The sequence below is a fragment of the Carassius gibelio genome, chromosome A7 (assembly GCF_023724105.1).
Source record: "Carassius gibelio isolate Cgi1373 ecotype wild population from Czech Republic chromosome A7, carGib1.2-hapl.c, whole genome shotgun sequence".
Lineage (NCBI taxonomy): Eukaryota > Metazoa > Chordata > Actinopteri > Cypriniformes > Cyprinidae > Carassius > Carassius gibelio.
In genome coordinates, this window is record NC_068377.1 from 28,715,423 (window position 1) to 28,735,966 (window position 20,544).

At 41.4% G+C, this 20,544-nt stretch overlaps 1 protein-coding gene and 1 pseudogene across 1 annotated transcript in view; both read right to left on the bottom strand.

Moving 5' to 3' along the window:
- LOC128017081 (polyunsaturated fatty acid 5-lipoxygenase) overlaps positions 1-20,544 on the bottom strand; it is a 129,143-nt gene that overhangs the window by 20,271 nt on the left and 88,328 nt on the right. The gene's annotated exons all lie outside the window — the stretch shown is intronic.
- LOC128017085 (P2Y purinoceptor 3-like) lies at positions 252-19,493 on the bottom strand (annotated as a pseudogene).

Below are 20,544 nucleotides of genomic sequence, written 5' to 3' on the forward strand. Positions count from 1 at the left end.
CAAAGACAGTGATGTATATCAACTTTATAGGCTTAGCTAATGCATTTTTCCCTATAGATAGTACAGAGAAACACTTTGGTAACACGTAATCATCAAACACATGATGATCTCGGACTTCTGATATTTGTGTCTTGTTAATATACACGGAGCACTGTACTTGGAGAACACTCAATATCAGTTCCCCATTACAATATGTTCATTTCATTCAAATTGTGGTTATAATCTACTTCACCTAAAACATTTCTACAGAATAAATGAAAAAAGGTGCCATAACAGCTCCACTTTATTGCATGATTTTTTTTTAACACAATGCCAAGAATAAGTGTTACATGTACAAATGATGTTACAAAAAAAAGAGGCCACAAAACACGTTACTCATATTGTTCAGCTGATAAAAGCACTTTTGAATACTTGTGATAGCAGTATCATCATACTTGTATTAAGCTGCCTGAAAAAGAAAAATATCAATCATGACCACCAAAAATTCTATTTTTGTCAACTTATGAACTTTTTGCAGTCTTTAACATTATCAATGGTATTGAAGTTTCATTTATTACTGCAGAATTTGAGGCAACAGTATCAGTCAAATATGACTATGAGGGACCCTTCATGATTTCACTATCAATTGGAAAGCTCCTTTAATGTGACAACTGAGTGAAAGAGAAGTTTGGTCGTGTTAAGACTGGGATTGTGAGGCACCGTGATCGTCATCATCTGGTGGACAGTCAAATAAGTCAGCAAGCATGCAAGCCATTGCCTCATCCATCTAGAAAATAGATTGAGAAAGAAGAGAGAGAAGGTTAGAGATAATGTGTTGGAGAGAAATGCTCTGAATAAGCTACAAAAATTGTTTACATGTCATTACCAGAGTAAACCATACAAGACAAGTAAACACTGCACACTGCACACTGAAGACATTACAAGACATTACAATACTCCATGTGCATTTTTGCCTATTTGTGATCACCAGGTAAGTATACTGAACCACAAGTTAGAAAGACAAGTAATTTCCTGACAATTAAAAGTGTGAATCATACTCAGACTTAATGCTGGTAGCGGTGTAACTATTGTGTTATTCGTTGGTATAACTCAATTCAAATGTGTTATTCTATGTTATTTACTCAATATGGTATTATCTTACTTACAATATTATGCTTAACTATGAAAGAAAGCAATATACTGATCAATATGCTGAGTTATTCCCAAATACTGGATGTCATGAAGAGGGTCCCCTGGTGGGTCTCTGCAAAAAGTAGATAGAGAGAAAAAAGTGGAGGTGCCTAGGAACCAGGGAGCCGCCCATACTAGGTGAGGCGTGGCCCTGGTGGGTCTCTGCAAACAGTAGATAGAGAGAAAAAAGTGGAGGTGCCTAGGAACCAGGGAGCCGCCCGTAGTAGGTGGGGCGTGGCCCTGGTGGGTCCCCGCGAGGGAAGGACTGTTTGTGCGGGTGTCTGCAGACTGGAAAGAGTTAAACTGTTAGTCTCTGTCTGTCCATTGTATGTTGAGAGAGAGATTTGTGTGTGCGCGCAGCGTGCTGGATATATTACTGTAAGCGCTGATTGCTTGGCTGATATACTAACCACATTAACTATACTGGGCTTTGCATGAAGCTAAATGTGCTGATTTTATATGTTTTACGTGACTGTTTATGTTTGCAATAGTATGTAAAACTAGTGTGAAAATAATAAAGGAGGCGGCAATAAGGTGGTGATTGGGAAGTAAAGAGTGTATAAAGAGTTGAAGAACAAAGAATATTTCGAAGAACTGGCTTTGTCGGGTGTTTGGAGGTCATCCAAGTTACCGACGTTGTGATCTAAATTGTGAAACAATTATTGATTGAAAGTAACAAGTGATTGGTTTTTCATTCTTAGAGTGAGAGAGAGAAAGAGAGAGAGAAACCAAGGCTGGTGTGGGCATGACGGAGGGAGTGGAAGCACTGAGTGGAAGTGAAGGAGCAACTGTGTGTGTGTCCAAGCGAGAAACCTGTCTGGTCTGACTTTGTGTGACAGAGAACAAAGAGAAAGTGTTATGTTTGTGTGCGTTTATGGGTATATGAAAGAGTGTGTGTACGGGTGTTTGTATGTGTGAGATATAGTGTGAGGGAGATAGTTTAGTATTAAGAAATTATACATTAGATACCACACATATTTAAAATGTGCAAATCCTTTGATCTCTGTAATACTGCTGCTGAGGTCAATATGACCCCAAACATTATGCGTGTAGTCATGTCATAACGGACATCAGAAATATTATTATTAAATAAAAAAGTAATCTCTAAAAAGATATTTTGTAATTAGGAAATTCGTGAAATATCAGGATAGTAATAATAATAAAAAATTAAAATAAGGATATATATTTTCACCATGTAAAGAGGGTCTTGGGTCTGTGTTATACCATAAGCATAACATAGGGGTTAGTGTAAATGAGACAGGGAGTGCTCTGGCATTGCATATAACCACCAGAATACTGAGACGACTGATGATAATGAATATGTTGATGAATGTAGACTATTATACATGGACAGTAGAAATGTTGGTAGAAATCATCCAGGATTAAGAAATAGAAGAGCAGATGTTGAGATCATTACTTAATCGATTTGAATAATAAAAAAGAGAAAAATGGGTGAAGTTGTTGTAAATAAGAAAAAGAGAAGAAGGGGATGAAGGGGTAGACAAATTCTGTCAATACAAGAAAAAAGATTGCTAATTGACCTTTATGGAACCATTAAACTTAAAATATTGTCAAAAGATGAACTGACCATTTTAATATTCAAGATAGGAGGGTTTTGCATAGAGTCAACCCCATCTTTCACTTACTCAATTTGGGCAGGAGGAATGACAGCCACAGGTCGCAAATTGTGGAGTTTTGAGGCAATTAGCACGGGAGAAAACAATTCGGACAAAAAGCAATTTGCGATGGAAAGAACCAAAAGATCTTGTGTTACCCTTCAAACTGTTAACTAGAAAAAACATTGTGATTATTTTAAAATAGTTGAGACAATCTAATCTGCTTCTATAAAAGGTGACAAGTCCTCCGCCCAGCAAAAGTCCAGATGGAAATCAGGGTTCGGATACTTTTAGTGATCCTCATCTGATGAGCCTGGTGAAGATAAGCTATTAAAGTGCTGGGATTAGAGAGTCACTGAAGGAAGTCACTGGGGGGAAAAATTATAATAATTTATTGTGTTGAACAAATTGATAACTGTGACTTTCAGAGATGTCAACTCCATTAGAGTTATTGGTTTCTAAAAATCCAGCCTGTAAAGAAACAATAGGCAAACTCTCAAAAAAGTGGGCAAAGAGAGCAAAAAAATTAGCTACTAAATGGCCGACAGGGGAAACATTTGATGTGGGTATGTGTAAAGAAATGGAGGTCTTGTTAAAAATTTATAAGATCAATGACAAATCCCATAAAAAAAAATAAAAACGAGAACAAGAGTCAGGGGTATTGACCCTGTCCAAAGAAAATGGAATTAAATTATTAAAATTGGAGAGACAAGAAAGAGAGAGTAAAAACAATGAAATTAAAGAAGAAATGCCGTCTCCATATGCTCGTTCCTATGATCAAGCTGTTAATCAAATGCCTGTAGTACAGGGAAAATAGATTTAAAGGGATAAATAGAATTTGAGGGATATGTACAAGATGCACCTGCAGATGTTGAAATAAATGAGCAGAACAGCAGAAGTGAGCTGAGGAGAATGGCAGACAGCAGGAGAGAGAGAGACACACAGCCATGAGAGAGGGGCTGAAGCTTAAAGAGGAGGGGCTGAGAACATCAACACCAATGTCTCAAGCAAAACAAAAAGAGAGACAGAGAATAACCCACAAGGTGGAGCTAAGGATTGAAAGAGGAGGGTCCAAGGACTACAGAGAGAGGAGAAAACAGGTGAGCCACACACATATCGATGTCTTTCAGAGATGCTCAAAGAAATGGAGAAATGCCACAAACAACTAACCTCAGTTTATGAAGAATTGAGGAGCCATCAAGCAGAAGAACTTGAGGATGCACCTGAAAGAACAGTGACACCTGCTGACTCAGTCCAAGAAGCACTAAATGAGATGGAGGAAAGGTGCAACAGAACAAGAGAGAATCTCAAACAAACTGTCCACATGACAAGAGAAGATTTCAAACAAGCTGTGGACTCAACAATAGCTGGATGAACTGATGGGCAAAAAAGAACCAATGAAACCATACACAATGCCAACATGATTATGTCCAGCGGAAGAAGTACAAGCAAGTAGCTGGGACACTGGTCATGCAAGACATAGAATATCCAGATGATTGGTTTCAAGCATACAGACGAAGAGGAAAAGAGGAGCACATATCAACAGGGACATTAAGAAAGACTGAAACCCCAAAGTTTGAGTGCCCAATATTCATCAAGCAAGGTCACGCCCAATACATTCCCTGGGCAAGTCAAGATCTGGACACTTTCCCATCTTCCAAACATTCATGAAGGAGCTGGAAAATGGATCAGAGCATTTGAAGAAGAAACAACTGGAGAGCTTCTGGCCCTGGGTAACATCAAAGCCCTGCTTGCTAAGTGTTTGGGGGCCTCCAAGATGAATGACATTCTCAAGCAGTTTGGCCTCCTCCAAGCAGTTGATAGGCCTCAAGTAGATGGAGTTTCTTTTGACAAACATCCACGCGACATCTGGACGACTCTTAGGCCGGTGACACACTGGCTGCGTGGCGTTTCTGCTACGAGTTTCTGAATAAATCCTGCACATGGATCCCATTTCGAGTTCTGGGTCATTACAGAAGACTTCGCCAACACAAGATCCAGCGGCTTATGAAAGTCTTCATACTACCATGGCGGCCCAAGCCAGTCAGATCGCTGCCAACCAATTTCAGCTGAATCGACTAACGTCTATCACCGAGGAACTCGTCAAAGCAGTTTAAAGTCTTCACACAGTTCCCACTGCCACATCAACGCCGGACTCGTCCGCCATTACCCACGCTGCAGAGACGCCGTCGCATGTTAATCCCCGTCTCGCTTTCCCGGAGAAATTCAACGGTGACGCCAGCAAATGTAAGGGGTTTCTACTACAATGCTCATTGTTTGTTGGACAGCAGCCCACGCTGTATACTACTGATACTGGGAAGATCGCTTTTGTTTGTTCTCTTCTGACTGAGAAAGCACTGGCATTGATTACTGCTGTATGGGGCTCCGATGGGTCTGTATTTTCTTCCTTTCATGATTTCCTACAACAGTTTAGAACAGTATTCGATCATCCTAAGGAGGGAAAAGGAGCTGGAGATCGTTTATTGGAATTATCTCAAGGCAGAATGACGACTGATTATGCTCTACAATTTCGCACGCTGGCAGCACAGACCAACTGGGTGAATGACACGTTAAAGGTACTCTTTCGCAAGGGTCTGAATTATAATCTTCAAACTGAGCTAGCATGCAGAGACGAGGGCAGAGATCTTAATAGCTTCATTGAACTCGCCATTTCCATTGACAATCTGCAATGTGCCCGACGATCCAGGTCACGCCGCACGGATAACCCAGTTTTCATGCCACCTAATGAACCTGCTGAACCCATGCAGATTAATGCTTGCCATCTGTCTGTTGAAGAGAGAGATCGATGCATCTCTAATAGACTATGCATGTACTGTGGCTTACCTGGCCATCAACGTAACAACTGCCCCACTCATGCATCTACTTCCTCACAACGCTCGGTGAATACTCCTCTCAGTTCCATTTGCGATATACAGTGTGTAAGCATTCCAGTTGAATTATGGATAGACAACAAACAAATTACTACCACTGCTTAACTTGACTCTGGGCCTGCTGGCAATTTCATTTCTGAAGAATTTGCTAAGAAATATGACATTCAACTGATTTCAATCTCTACCTCTCTCTCAGTGGAGACAATAGATGGTCGACCACTGGGTTCTGGATCCATCACTCACCTCACTCGCAAACTGTTGATGGCGGCTGGTTTACTTCACAAGGAGAGGATTCAATTCTACATTCTCCCCACATCTCACACTCCCGTGATTCTGGGATTACCCTGGTTACGTCTGCATGATCCACAAATTTCCTGGATAGAAGGCCAAGTTGTGAAATGGAGCAATCGTTGTCCACAGAACTGTCTTTCTCTGGTCAATCCCATTCCTGTCTGTTCCGTGTCACTCTCTCCAGCACCAGAATCCATTCCCGACCTTCCAGAGGAGTATGCTGATCTTACAGAGGCATTCAGTAAAGAACAGGCCAACACCTTACCTCCCCACCGTAAATATGACTGTGCCATCGATCTTCTGCCAGGGCATTCTCCTCCAAAGGGCCGCATCTTCCCATTGTCTCAACCTGAATCCGAAGCCATGAAGGATTACATCAATGAAGAACTCCAGAAGGGTTTCATTAGACCGTCTACATGCCCTGCTTCATCTGGGTTCTTTTTCGTGAAGAAGGATGGTGGTCTCCGCCCTTGCATTGACTATCGTGGATTAACGAGATAACTGTAAAGTTCAGATATCCACTCCCGTTGGTTCCTTCAGCTCTTGAACAGCTTCGCACTGCCCAGTACTACACCAAGCTGGATTTGAGGTGTGCATACAATCTCATTCGCATTAGAGAGGGAGATGAATGGAAGACAGCCTTCTCCACAACCACTGGGCACTACGAATATCTCGTTATGCCGTTCGGACTGGTCAATAGTCAGTCTGTGTTCCAGTCCTTCATAAACAAGGTCTTCAGGGACATGCTGAACAAATCTGTGATTGTTTATATTGATGATATACTGATCTACTCCAACACACTTCTAGAACATGTCAGATCAGTTCTTCAACGTCTCATCAAGTACCAATTATACGCCAAATTGTACGCCAAAATGTTATTGAATTATCAGAGGAATGGCGGTGCGGGCACACGCAGCAGCTTGGCACTCTCCCTTGCTTAGCAGCTTCATGGTAAAACACACTCGATGTACACTTTTGATGATAAGAAACAGCAGTTCAGTATATGTACCTGGTAACTTTGGTACATTCCCGGTGGAGATTATTCGGCCAATGAAGCGTAGGGAACTAATCCGAGTCTCCGGAAAGAGACACCTATCGAGGAGGACGCGGAAGTAGAAGCGGGGGAAGAGGTCTGGGAGCCGTGACAGGCTTCGCCGAGCTCCAAATAAACCTGCCGTTCCCAGCATTTTTCTTGCTAATGCCCGCTCTCTCGTCAATAAGATGGACGAGATGAGACTCCGGACTATGGATCACCGCGGGGACAGTTGTGTCACGATAATATCAGAAACATGGCTACATGAAAACATCCCGGATACAGATGTGGAGCTAGCGGGTCGTGGTGTTTATAGATCAGACCGCACAATACAGTCTGGTAAGACGAGAGGGGGAGGAGTATGCGTGTTTATAAATAAAAACTGGTGTAAGGATGTTATTGTTATGGAAAGGCATTGTTGTGCAGACATGGAATTCCTGCTGTTAAAATGCAGACCGTTTTATTTACCCCGGGAGTTCACTGTTGTGTTTGTGGCTGCTGTGTATGTCCTCCACCCACGGGCTAACGCTAAGTTAGCCATGAAAAAAACTGTACGAGGCTATCAGTGCACAACAAAACAGGCTATCTGACAGTTTCTTCATTGTGGCGGGAGACTTTAACCATTCAAATTTAAAGTCAGTCCTACCTAAGTTTCATAAAAGTATTAAAGAGCACCTAATATGGCATTTAAAATTTTCCAAATATTGTTTTAGAAGTCCCCAACAACAGTTTTGCATGCATGCAATGACAAAAAAGACTTTAGTTTTCTTATAATATGCATTTATTTTTACCTGTTTTGAGAGCGATTCGTTTAGTGATTCACTTTTCAAAACCCCGCCTTTACGTGACGTTAGCGAGTATAGCCCAGAGTTCATATTGTAAAAGCACAATCAGTCTCTGTTTGCGTTAACTCGATGCATAAACATAACGTTTTTACCAAAAAAAAAAAAAAAAACAGTTACGTTACTACGAGGTATGACTCTATTCTTAAAGAAAACTCCGAAAACAACGACAAACAATTCACATATCTCAATATCATTGAAGACCTAGAAGCTAAACGGTGCTTACACAACAAACCAAACATAAAACATACATATGCTACATAAAACATAAAAGCAACAATTATTAATAACACTTACAGGTTGTGATACGGAGGAGGAAGCTGATGCAAATACACTTGGAAGTGAACCTTCCTTCAATATCAGCTGGCTCGCGAATCCAAGTTTGATTGCATATCCAAGGTAAAGCAATCGTCTTCACAAGCACAAGGCTCGGAATATACTTCTGTGGTACAGCTGTATATATGAATTGGAGCCACTTAGTCTTCAAATGCTCATCCTTGGGCAGATTAAAAAAGTTTGCTTTTGAGTCGCACTTCAAAACACAGCGTCTTGTCGCCATGATGTTTTCTAGTTTTCACTGGCGTCTTGGAGCGCAATAAGTGGGCGTGTCGTATTCAAATAACTTGACAAGTTGACGTCATCTAGTCAGAGAAAAAGCTTCGGTCTTCTAACGATTCATAAAAATGACATAATGAGTCGACTGACTTTTGAAAGACAATAACTTTATATACGGTGCACTGTCATATTTCAAACTTTGCAGGATGTTTTTGTTCACTTAGATCTATGTTACACACTACATGAAAGGTAAATTTCAAAATTCCATGATAGGTGCTCTTTAAGGTTGGAACGAGGAAGGGAAAAAAACTGGATCAGGTGTATAAAAAATTTAACCCATTCGGACCCTACGTCCATTATAATAGACATCACATGTCAGACCTTTTTTTTTTTTTTTTTTTTTACTTCTGGAGCATTTCACCTAGTTTAAAGCCTGCAGTCCATGAGATTGGACGTTTGTCTTCCAATCAAATGGCAGTAAAGCTCTACATGTTGTAATAAAAAAAAAAAACACTACATTGAAGAGAAGCATGTCAGCACTTAACTCCAAACACAGAAGCAAGCAGCATTTTCTATGTTTTCTTTTTTTTTTTTAATTGATATGTTTGCCAGTATTTCATAGTTTGTATGTAAAATAGAAGGATTGAACTCATAATTGAAAGTTTCAAATGGATTGTAGAATTGCAAGTTTTAAATCAGGATTTTTTCAAATATGTCTGAATGAACATTATAGTTCAAACATCTGTTACTGAAATCACATGTCCAGTAATGCTGGTTGAAATTTCTTATATAAAAAAATCTATATTACAGCACTTATACATTTTTTAACTATTTTATATACTGTTCATGAAGTGCTTGAACATATAGCTGATGGAAATATCTCAGATGTTGACTTTATGTGGAGTGATGAGGAAGATGGAGATGGAAATGCAGATGATGCTAGATCTCCAACAATTGGTGAGTGTAGAATGAAAATTAGGGATAGTTATTTGGTTAACACGTTTCATACAATTAGATGTCAGTAAATGTATAGAAAATAATTTTATTGGATATACAGTTTCCACTTGTATGAAGTTGTTTTGTAAGGGACAGTTTTGGTAATAATTTCAGGGATGGACAGAAATGAGCCACCACCAAAAGTAGGGGGAAGAAATTGAGAGAAAGTCAGAATCAAGATGAGAGTGAAGAAGCAGATGTAGAACCAGTACTTGGTGATGATCCTTTAACAAATATCACAAAAAAGCAAAAAAGAGTGATATTCAGTGGCGTCATCACACCTGCTTTACCCCAGTAGAAACAACATGGGAAACTCCCACCACTGACCCTCCTGTTCCAAGTCAGCTGATGAGCACAATGACCAAAGATGCAAATTGGAAGGTTGTTCTGGGAAAACACACGTCTTCTGTGATAAGTGCAAGATGACCTAATGCTTTGTGTCATAGAGAAATTGTTTCAAAGATGCAAACAGAAAATGACTCTAAAGTGACTTGATTTATTCCTAGGATAATTTTGTTATGAATAAACAAATGTGCAATCTATAAAGCAAAAACCTTACAATTAAAGTTGAAATGTTATAATGTTCAAGTTTTTTATAAAAAGAAAGAAAGATGCACACAGAAAATGACTCTAAAATGACCATATATTGATTGATTCTAATATATTTAGTTTGTTACAAATCTGTAAAACAAAAACCTCAAAATTAAGGTTGAAGTGTTACACTGAAATATTATTCAAGTTTTTGACCTTGAGAAGAAGCTTAAAGTATAGACCAACAATTTTTATGTTTAGTATTGTATTTCATAATGGTATTGGTATTTTTGTGAAGTACCCCTGTTTTGACCTGCCGTCCATTGAAGTGGACAAAAACAAATTACAATGAAAGAGTATTGAAATTTGTAATATTTGTATTTGGTCTCATTTATAGAGACGTCATGAGCTGGGGAAATGTACTTTTATATTTTTAGAAACTTGAAACATAATTCAGGTCTGAAGGGGATAAAGGGGGGCTATAGAGCACTGCCAGCCCCCCACCTGGGTCAATCTGATCATCTGGCTTTTTTCCTGAGACCAACATACAGACCTGTTGCTATCAGAACTAAATGCCAAATCAAGACTGTGTAGATCTGGACTGAGGAAACAGAAATCTGCACTACAGGACTGTTTTGAAGATACTATGTGGGAACATTAAGTTCTGCATTGAAAATACCATCCAGACTAAACATGTCAAACTGATCCCTAACCAGAAGCCCCGGTTTAACAGAAATGTATGTACTCTTCTGAAGACTAGGGATGCTGCCTTGCGATCTGGGGACCAGGAGGCCTACAGGAAATTCAGAGTTGACCTCAGCAGACATGGGGACTTGTGACTTGGTGACTTGGACTCGAGTCGACTCGAGTCGCTATTTTTAGGACTTGAGACTTGACTCGGACTTGGAAGTTAAAGACTCGGGACTTGACTTGACTTGAGACACGATGACTTGAATGACTTGAGTGTTAATCACATCATGTTTTCAGTTTGAATATAAAATATATAAATTATTTTTTTTAAATAAAGTTGATTACTCAGCTGGAGCGCAGGCTGAGAATAGCGTCGTGACTGGATCAGGACACTATCATCAGTCATGCCCTCTCTACCTTACACAGACCACGCCCACTTAAATCAGATATCACATCACATCAACATGTCAGCCTGAGAGGTACCGAGGGTCATCGCTTTTGTCTTCAATAGTTCGCGCCTAAAAACGCGTGGAAAACGCTAGTCGCGCCGCTTTCTCTTTCTTTCCAAAGCGCTCGGGCAGAAGTGCTCCTGGGGCGTCTGTCGTTGAGCTTTCAACGTTGATACGGGAAATGTTGAAGCTGATTGGTTAGTTATTGTCACATGAACTGCGGTGCGCTTGCGGCTCTCTGAAAAGTTTAGATGTTTTTAACTCGATGCGGTGCCGCGTCGTGAGCGCGTTGCTTCCATTATGAGCGCGCATACCGCGCGCCTACATTGGAAATAACGAACTTGCGCGCGCAAAAGACGTGATGTGAACGGCCCCTAATGATCCGCTAGCAGGCCGTCAAAAAAACGCATTCCAGGGGCGGCGCTAGGGCGGGGCTAAGGGGGCATAAGCCCCGAATATTTTGTTACCTTGTCTTTCTCATAGAGCAAAACAATTAATCAGAAAAACAAATGTAGCTGCCGCGATTACCCAATCATGAGAAGTGCATATTACACACACACACACATATATATATATATATATATATATATATATATATATATATATATATATATATATATATATATATATATATATATATATATATACCCAGACAGTACAGAATATAAATATGACGTATTTTAAGTTGTTTCATACTTTTTTGTTATGTACAGTACAGACCAAAAGTTTGGACACACCTTCTCATTCAAAGAGTTTTCTTTATTTTCTTGACTATGAAAATTGTAGAGTAACACTAAAGGCATCAAGGGCTATTTGACCAAGAAGGAGAGTGATGGGGTGCTGCGCCAGATGACCTGGCCTCCACAGTCACCGGACCTGAACCCAATCCAGATGGTTTAGGGGTGAGCTGGACCGCAGACAGAAGGCAAAAGAACCAACAAGTGCTAAGCATCTCTCGGGGAACTCCTTCAAGACTGTTGAAGACCATTTCAGGTGACGACCTCTTGAAGCTCATCAAGAGAAAGCCAAGAGTGTGCAAAGCAGTAATCAAAGCAAAAGGTGGCTACTTTGAAGAACCAAGAATATTACATATTTTCGGTTGTTTCACACTTTTTTGTTATGTATATAATTCCATATATAATTCCACATGTGTTAATTCATAGTTTTGATGCCTTCAGTGTAAATCTACAATTTTCATAGTCATGAAAATAAAGAAAACTCTTTGAATGAGAAGGTGTGTCCAAACTTTTGGTCTGTACTGTACATAACAAAAAAGTATGAAACAACTGAAAACACGTCATATTTATATTCTATACTCTGAGAGAGAGAGAGAGAGAGATAGAGAGAGAGTGTGTGTGTGTGTGTGTGAGAGAGAGAGAGAGAGAGAGAGAGAGAGAGTGAGAGGAGAAATGTAACAAAGTTTAATGTTGTATGTAAACTGTGTTTGAGAGAGAGAGAGAGAGAGAGAGAGAGAGAGAGAGAGAGGTGTTCAGAGAGGAGTATGTTGGATGTTTAGTTTTATGGACTCAATGTTGAAAATGTAAAACATTTCAAACACTGTTGGCAGAAGTGAAAAATAAATAATTTTAGGAAGTTACAATTTTGTTTGATTCCATGATGTATTTTACTGAACATGAGTATTTACAATGCAAATCCAAATTATTTTAATTTACTGACAGTTACCTATATCTTGTCTTTTAACTTTATTAAGATCAGATTCTGCAGGTAAAATAACAATATTAAGGTGACTTGACTTGGACTTGACTTGACATAGCTTGTGACTTGACTTGACTTGACTTGACTTGCCCAAGAAAAAAATACTTGGGACTTACTTGAGACTTGAAGGTTAAGACTTGAGACTTACTTGAGACTTGCACATGTGTGACTTGGTCCCATCTCTGGACCTCAGAAGAGGGATCACTTCTGCAAAGAAAAATTACAAGCTGCGCATTGAACAGCATTTTAAAGAAAATAATCATCACAGCATGTGGCAGGGAATCAGGACAATAAAAAATAATACAGTAAACTATGGTCCACCCTCTTCTGCTGACCCTTCTCTTCCAGACCAGCTGAATCTCTTCTTCGCCCGCTTTGAGGATGGAGCCAGTGTAGGACAGACCATTGTCAGTGCTCATGATGACGAGCAACCAATCGTACTAGAGCAGCACCAGGTCAAGCAGGCCTTGCAGAACATAAACATCAGAAAGGCACCTGGACCAGATGGGGTCCCAGGATGTGTATTAAAGGTATGTGCTCAACAGCTTGCAGCTGTTTGGACTGACATATTTAACAGGTCATTGAAGGAGGCTATAGTTCCTACCTGTTTAAAGACTGCTACCATCATACCTGTTCCAAAACAGACAACTGTTGCATGCTTGAACGACTATAGACCAATAGCATTAACACCAGTCATAATGAAATGCTTTGAGAGATTGGTACTGAACAGCATCAAGGCCTTCATTCCAGTTAATCTGGACAAACATCAGTTTGCCTACAGAGCAAACAGATGCACGGATGATGCCATCTTACTTGCACTTCACACTGCCCTCACTCACCTGGAGAACCCCAATACATATGTCAGGATTCTTTTTGTTGACTTTAGTTCAGTTTTTAATACCATCAACTCCAGCAAGCTAGTCAACAAACTGTTGTTGCTTGGCCTGGACTCTCACCTCTGTAAGTGGATCAAGAACTTTCTTACTGACAGACCCCAGCATGTCAGTCTTTGGAAATATTACCTCCTCCACCACCATCCTCAACACTGGTACTCCCCAGGGTTGTGTTCTTAGCCCGCTCCTTTATTCGCTCTTCACCTATGACTGTTTTCCCATTCATGATTCAAATTCCATTTTCAAATTTGCAGATGACACAGCGGTGGTAGGGCTGGTTACCAACAATGAAGAGACCGCTTACAGGGAGGAGGTCCAATCACTGGTATCATGGTGTAGCAGAAACAATCTAATCCTCAACACAAAGAAAACAAAGAAATTTTAGGAAATACAAAATCAAGAAACACGACAGTCTTGAGATACATGGAGAGGAGGTGGAACAGTTCCAAAGTTTGAGATATTTAGGGCTGCATCTGGTGGAGGATCTGACCTGGGGAATGAACACCAAAGAGATAGGGAAAAAGCTCAGCAGAGACTCTTTTTCCTGCGAACCCTAAGAAGTACTGGTCTCCCGCAGACACTCCTCAAAAACTTTTACAGGTGCACAATAGAGAGTGTGCTGGCATACGGTTGTACAGTGTGGTTTTTCAGAAAATCATTGGTGCACCTCTTCCAAGCCTTGAGGATATATATTCCATTAGGCTGCAGAGAAGAGCAGCAAGTATCAGGGCACATCCTACACATCCTGGCTATACCCTGTTTGACACCCTACCCTCAGGCCGGCTCAGGGTCATGAGGGCGCGGACAAACCGCATGAATTTTTTTCCAAAGGCCATAAATGAGCTGCTGAAAGGCTGAAAACATGGAAGACTAATTAATTTGGACTTGAATTGTACTGTGTATTTTTAAATGTTTCTATATATTCATTTATTCACTGTTGTTGATAGAGTCACTTTTTATTATTTTAGCTGCTAACTGAGTGATTGATTTCATCTTAATTTCGTTGTGTAGAGACATGCAATGACAATAAAACTAAACTAAAAAAAAAAAGCTGAGAAATGCAAGTTCCACACGACCTCCACCACATTCTTGGGGTACATCATCAGTCCCGGAGGGGTGGCCATGGAGGAGAGGAAGGTCAACGCCGTTCTTAACTGGCCTGAACCCGCAACCTGACTCCTCATTACCTTTTATTGTAGAGGTTGACGCTTCCAACAATGGTATCGGAGCTATCCTGTCCCAACATCCAGACCCAGCCGCTAAGCTTCATCCCTGTGCCTTTTATTCAAGAAAGCTCAACTCAGCAGAGCGTAATTACAGTGTCGGGGACCGGGAACTCCTTGCCATGAAGGCAGCCTTCGAGGAGTGGAGGCACTGGCTAGAGGGATTTACAGTACTGACAGACCATAAGAACTTGGAATTTTTACGCACCGCCAAACGCCTTAACCCTCGCCAAGCTAGATGGTCCTTGTTCTTTACCCGATTCGACTTCTCTGTGACTTATCGACCAGGTTCCAAGAACACCAAGGCGGATGCCCTCTCACGTCAGTTTCGAGGAGCAAGACATCTCAATAGATCCAGAACCCATTCTACCTTTTCATGTAGTCGTTGCTCCCCTTCAATGGGACATTATGACCCTGCTTCAGCAGGACAGTAACCTGTCCAGCCGACAGAATCTTCGTCCCTGAACATCTTCGTGATCAAGTCATCAGTCAAGTTCACTGCCATCCATCATCCGGACACCCAGGTATCACAGCAACCATCCATCAGCTGGAGAACTGCTTCTGGTGGGAATCATTACACAAGGACACAACCAACTACGTACAGCAGTGCAAAAACTGTATCATAAACAAATCATCCAAGCAATCCCCCGCCTGTCTCCTTCAACCACTCCCCATTCCACACCGACCATGGTCTCACATTGCCATAGACTTCATTACTGATCTTCCCAATTCACTAGGCTACACTACCATACTTACCATAATCGACTGATTTTCCAAGGCTTGCAGGCTCATTCCACTACCCAAACTACCCACAGCTCTCCAGACTGCAGAACATCTTTGCAATTGGGTCTTTCGGTTATATGGCTTACCCGGGGACATCGTGTCAGACCGAGGACCTCAATTCACCTCTCAATTATAGTAAGCCTTCTTCATAGCCCTAAACGTCAAAGTCAGACTCACCTCTGGTTCAAGCGTACCACAGAAGGCGCCCAGGTCCCAACTACCTGCCGGGTCAATGGGTGTGGCTGTCGACACGGTATCTCCGTCTCTGACTTCCATGCCAAGGTACGTGGGTCCATTCCAAATCACCAGACAAATAACCCCAGTTTCCTTCCGTTTAGCACTTCCTAATACCGTATTACATACCATATTTCTCCTACCTTTCATGTGTCCTTGCTCAAGCCCGCTGCTGGTCCCAGAGACGAGGGAGAGGGGAGGTCCCGTGAACAGGCCCCTCAACCCATCACCATTGAGGGCGAGGAGGATTACCAAGTCCAGGAATTACTCGATTCCAGACGTCCGGGAAGAATCCTGCAGTATCTGGTCGACTGGGAGGGGTACGGTAAATTCTGGGTAAATTCTGGCTCTTGGGTAAATTCTGAGGATATTCTAGATCCCAATTTCATCGATGAATTTCATTGTTTACATCCCGAAAGACCGGCCCCTCGACCCTGTGGTAGACCCCAACATCGTTTGCCTCCTCACGCCAGGAGTCGCTCGCAGGGGGGGGGGGGGGGGTGCTCTGTCATGGAGATGAACCCCGTGACGCACCCTCACCTGAGTATTGACAAAGACGCATCCACCCACTCATTTACACTGACTACACTACATTACCCAAAAGTCCCGTCCCTGGACTCTGATCACCGTCACAGGTGCAACCCATCAGGACTGGTGAATATAAACTGGACTATCACATCAGTTCAACACGAAGTCTTGATTTGCTGTGTCTGTCATTTCTGAGCGTTATGACCCAGTTTAGTTTTCCTGTTGCTGATCTTGTCTGTTATCCTTTACGTACCTCTGCTGCCTTCCAACCCTTGCTTGTTTATTGGACATTGATTCTCTGCCTGTGATCCTGACATTCTGCCTGTCCCATCTCTACGTCTCTGCTCTTCCTGCGTTGTTGAAACTGCTGTTACTGACCATTGCCTGTACGACTACGAGTTTCTGAATAAAGCCTGCACATGGATCCCATTTCGAGTTCTGGGTCATTACATCAGTATTTTAACAAATGTGTCATGTTCTTTTAATGTGAACAAGATGCCTAAACCAACACCTCATCTCTTAATAAGTTTATTCTACAACAAATTTAGATACTATACTCGCACAAAGACATGAAAATCTGAAATAGTGCTTAATATAGTGATTTTAAAAGATCACAGTCATATTTTGATTTTCAATTAAACAGGTACAGAAAAGTTTTATTAAAACAGTTTAATTATTCACAACATGACACATCAATCCATGACAGCGCTAAACATAGTTCCTGTACATAATGTGTCCACCCTGAGGTATGCCAACAACTGCAAACTTGAGACCCCCCTATGAATTAGTTTATTATTCTATGTGTTTTTGGAATTATTATACACTAAATCAATATTCAACTAATTATATTTTTACAAGAACTAATTAATCATCCAATCAGTCAACAAGTAAAACAATCTGTAAGGGGTCTTGAAAAGACACAAAAACAAGATCCTCCATGTTAAATGTGAATACACAGTTACAAAAACAATAAACAGAGAATATAACAAAAACATCAGCTTGCTTGAAATGAATCCCATATAAAGCCATGTCCACCAGTTTAAACTTGTTTACATGGTCATTCCTTAAGGCAGACCTCTGTATATTGTTTTCAACTGTTGACCCGTTGTCTTTGTGGTTCCTTGTATCCTCAATTTCATTCTCCTCTTCCTATCCTTTTCCCAGCATTCTAAGTGGCCATAGCAAGCCATGCTGGGCATGTTCAGTTTTTGACAGCAGGGCGCATTTTTCTCTTTAGTAAGAAAATAAAGCAGTGCATTCAGCCATGCATTGAACGAGGCCAGCGGCCTAGTGATTTTATAACACATGGAAACCATGCACATGATATGGGGAAATTAATTAAATACCATGGTTTTCCAAAAGAGGGAACGTTGAGTGTTAAGAAATAAAAAATTTATATGACAGGATTGAATGGACAGAGAAAGTGGAAGAGGCATTTCTGAAAATGACAGTTCAGCTGTCTGTTGCGCCAACTCTGGGCTTGCAGGCCCCAAATAAACCCTTTATTCAGATGGTTGATGAGAAAGATTCATTTATGATTTCTGTATTGTTGCTGCATCATGGAGACAAACTGAGACCTGTGGCACATTTTTACAGCAAACTGGACCCAGTTACAGCAGCCTGCCACACTGTCTGAGAGCGTTGGCAGCTGCTGAGAAGGCCGTGATGGCCTCTAGAGAATTCATAGGTCACTCTGATCTGACATTGATGGTGTCTCACACAGTGTCCATGATTTTGCAGGAATAGAAAATATCACACTATCAACAGCTCGATGTTTAAGATATCATACTATTCTGCTTGATGTGCTTAATATCACTGTTAAGCGAAGCACAACCTTGAATGCTGCTACTCTCCTTCCAACAGAAAAGGATAGGGAAGAGCATCATTGTTGTTTTAACAGCACTTGAACAAATGTGTATGCCACGTCCAGACCGGCCTGATGTGCCACTTGAAAATTGTGAAAATGTCCTCTTTGTGGATGGCTCAACTTTTAAAGATTCACAACCAGGCCTGAATAAGGTTGGTTATGCAATTAAAACTGAATTTGACATTGTGCCATGTGCCAGCCATGCATTGAACAAGTCCAGTGATTTTATAACACATGGAAACCATGCGCATGGTGTGGCACTGCACCCTACTCGTCACTTTGAGCAGTAGGAAAATGGTGCGAGTGACATGGAAGGGGAAGAAGCAAAGGACAGAGAGGAGAATGATAGTAATGATGGTCTTGATGGACTTGCGCCCCCTGTTTACATAGGGCGAATGAGCCCCCAAGATGATTGACATGACCACTCCACCGATCCCTGCGACACTTTCACACCCTGTCTCACTTCTGATTCTCTGAGGAGGAGGTTGAGAGTGCAGTGTCCGAAATATTGTTAACACTACTCGCGAGTAGCACCAGGCAATGATGGTAAAAGGCACGTAAAACCCTAAGAAATGAAGTATGACCCCGTAAGGAATGTAATCATGGAACTCTCTATCAATTGCGTCGTCCCCACAATTATAGAACACCTCCTCCCTTGAGCCCTTACCTTCCCATGGAAGATACTGTGTCCGTGCAAAACGAAAAATTGGGCATGTTAGTGCAAAAACAGCACTCCACACCAAAACAAAAGTACCTTTTACTGCTCGTTTGGTCTCCAAGGTGATGGTCTTCATGGGGTGGCAGATGCCAAGGTAGTGGTGCACTGAGATACAAGTGAGGAAGAAGATGCTGCATTAGAGGTTGAAGTAGAAGAGAAAACGCACTAGATGGCACATGAAGTCTCCAAACACCCAGTCGTCCCGCATGACATAACTGGCAACCAAAAAGGGCAGGGACAAACCATACATGAAGTCCGTCATGGCCAGGTTCACCATGTACTGTTTGAACTACAAAGTTAAGGATTATGCTGTAGACAAAGGTAAACGAGTAGCAAATGGGCAGGAAGATGTACATGTAGGGCTCGTCAATATTGCAGGAGCCAGTAACTGAATAATTATGCGAGGAGGAAAGCTGGCCGTCTGCCCCCTTGTCTGTTTCAAACCAAACAGTAGGCACACTCGTCATTGTCGGCTAGCTCCTAATCGGATTCTTAGTTTCGGCGTCCTTGTTTCATCCTCCCATTCGTTGGATCTGAAATCACGTCTTCTCCAACCCAAAAAAATTGTTTGAATTTCCAGGGATCCCCTCCATGTGGTCTAGATTAACATCTATGAAAGATAAATTTGCAGTTAGGATTCACAAAATGTACCAGGTTGTCTCAAACTATAAAAGCAAGCCCTCCCCACATCCCCCTTTCTCTTTCACAACCCCCAGTACTGTTTGCGCATAGATATATATGCTGCTGACTCAGACCTTTTCACTTCATTAACCCATCAAACAGTAACCGCACTTCCCCTCTATGTTCTATTCTATATTACCCAGCCCTCACCTCAGAACTCTTTACCCCATCTCTCTTCCTCGAAACAAATATAAACAATATGTAATTACCAGCTTTAGAAACTATCAACCTTTGTCAAACTACGCCTAGACCCCTCTCTGGATCTATTTGCACATTAAACATCCTTTGGGATTCTATGGATGTCATGACTATCCCAACCTCCCGGTAAAGTTAGCACACAGCTTACTGAGCTTGTGGTGAATTGCTTATTGCCAACCACTTCTCAGACATATAAGACACTATGTAAATAAACCAGTCAGTATCTGAAGGTCACTAAATGACATTAAGGTAGTGTGGTGGAAAAATTCATTCAACATTGCTTCTGTATGCCTATATATGCATGTGTTTTCTTAGAATTGCTGTGTGGTTCAGAAGGGTGAGACCTGGGGGGAAAACAGATGTCTGAGTATGACCTGAGAGGGTCATTGGGCCATATAGTGGGGGGACAATGTCTGAGGATGACCTGAGGGGGTCACCTAAGTCCTAAATGTGTGAGAAACCGTCCATAGAGAGTGTTCCTTGTTATGTGTGGAAAGTTCCAGCTGTTCAGACTGTATAACCTTGGAAGCAGCAGAGCTATATAAGGTGGAGGACTGCCCTCTTCCTGGGTTGGTTTCACTCTGCAGGAACTCAGTGTTGCTGTATGACTGTCTGACCTTCTTTGCAAAGAATAAAAGC